Below are 2,256 nucleotides of genomic sequence, written 5' to 3'. Positions count from 1 at the left end.
GAGCTTTTCATACCCAACAAGTAAATCACGAAGGCACATAAAGTTTACAAAAAGAAGCAGACCTAAACTTGAAGGCTTGAGTCTCACACAAGAATCAGAAACTACAAAAGAAATTCACTTGTCAAAGTCATAAAAAAAAAATAATAACATGAAAAACCAAAATAATATATCCCACCAAGTACCAATAGTCCTCTAGAGGAGCACAATGAGAAACCCCTAGAAATAACACAGGACATGGAACTCAAAAGAACAATTATGGGGCTGGAGAGATGGCTCGGCAGTTAAGAACACTGGGTTATTCTTGCATAAGACCCAGGTTTGAATCCCTGCACCCACATGGCAGCTAACAACTGTCTGTAACTCCTGTTCCAGGGGATCCAACAGCCTCTTCTGTCCTCCATGGGCATTGGGTGACATGGGCACACTTACCAACATGCAGGCAATACACACATACACATAAAATAAAATAAAATAAATAAAATAATATTTAAAAAAAAGGAACAATTAAGGACAGTTCGTAGCCACCATGTGGGTGCTGGGAATTGAACCTGGGTACTCTGCAAGAGCAGTCAGTGCTCTCAATCACTGAGCCATCGCTCCAGCCCCAACTGGGATAATCTTAAAAGCATGATCTTTAGTGAAAAAATCCAGTCTCATAAAAGGTTGCACATCGAATCCTTGGACCTGGACATCCTTGGAGGAGCTGAATTTTTGGAATACACCTGTGCAGTTGCAGCAACCCCAAGTTTTTGAATGACAAGTCTTAAGATTATGGAAAACTGAAAAAAACACAGGAATGGAATATGCAGGAATTGTGTGACACCATAAAAAGACAAAACTGATGAATCATAGGCATACAGGAAGGAGAAGAATCCCAAGATAATATTAATGGCATGGACCAGATCTTCAACAGAACCATGGAAGAAAATTTTCCAAAATTAAAGACATGCCCATACAAATACAAGAAGCATATAGAACACCAAACAGACAGGACCAGAAAAGAAACTCTCTACGGCACATCATAGTAAATAGAAAAAGAGGCAATACTGAAAGCTGCAAAAGAAAAACAAGTCACATATAAAGGAAAACCCATCAGGATTACAGGTGACTTTTGAGCGCAAAGTATGAAAGCCAGAGGAGCCTGGACCAAAGTACTTCCAGTTCTAAATGATGACAGATGCCAACCCAGACTACTATACCCAGCCAAAATGTCTATTATAGTCAAAGGGGAAAGAAAAATCTTCCATGACATAAATAGGCTGAAGGAATTCATGTCCACAAAACCAGCCCTTCAGAGAGTTCTGGAAGCAATACAAAGAGCTGAAGAAAGGAACGACTATACCCAAGGAGTTAAAGAAAGAAACTTAATGATGGTATAACTATGGAAATGCACAGCTACATACACCAAGAATGTGAACATAAATTAATTTCATTAATAACTTCAAATATCAATGGACTGAACTCCCCAGTCAAAAGACACAGACTAGGTGAATGGATTGAGAAACAAAACCCATCTTTTTGTTGTCTGCAAGAATCTCATCTCACTTTCAAGGACGGGCGCTACCTTAAGCTGAAAGGATGGAAAAAATATACCAAGTGAATGGTACTAAGAAAAACGCAAGCTTTGCAACTCTAATATCTGACAAAATAGACTTTAAAATAAAACTAATCAGAAAAGATAAAGAGGGACACTTCATTCTGATGAAAGGAACAATTGACCAAGTAGATATTACAATCATGAACATATATTCACCAAACTCTGGTGCAACGAACTTCATAAAAACAGTACTACAGGACCTTAAGACCCAAATTAGTCCCAACTCATAAATAGTAGGGGACTTCAATACCCCATTGTCCCCATTAGATAGGTCAACAGGACAGAGAATTAACAGAGAGAAACTTGAATTAAACAATACCATATATCAAATGGACTTAACAGATATTGACTGAGTATTCCACCTAAGCACCAAAGGACATCCTTTCTATTCAGTGCCACATGGAACTTTTTCCAAAATCAACCATATACTGGGGCACAAAACAAACCTCAACAAATACAAAAAGATTGAAATAATTCCACACATTCTATCAGACCACAATGCAGTAAAGCTTGAAATAAATACTGCACGAAGCTCTAGTCACTACATGAACTCATGGAGATTGAACAATACACTCCTAAACAATGAGTGGGTCAAAGGAGAAATTAAGAAAGAAATAAAAGAATTCCTGGAATTCAATGAAAAGGACAATCCAACACAA

General features: G+C 37.9%; 1 long non-coding RNA gene across 2 annotated transcripts in view; it reads right to left on the bottom strand.

The window, feature by feature from the left end:
• LOC115072085 overlaps positions 1-2,256 on the bottom strand; it is an 18,051-nt gene that overhangs the window by 3,515 nt on the left and 12,280 nt on the right. The gene's annotated exons all lie outside the window — the stretch shown is intronic.

This window comes from Nannospalax galili, unplaced genomic scaffold, assembly GCF_000622305.1.
Source record: "Nannospalax galili isolate Female #2095 unplaced genomic scaffold, S.galili_v1.0 scaffold60, whole genome shotgun sequence".
Taxonomy (NCBI): Eukaryota; Metazoa; Chordata; class Mammalia; order Rodentia; family Spalacidae; genus Nannospalax; species Nannospalax galili.
This window is presented reverse-complemented; position numbering and strand designations above follow the sequence as displayed.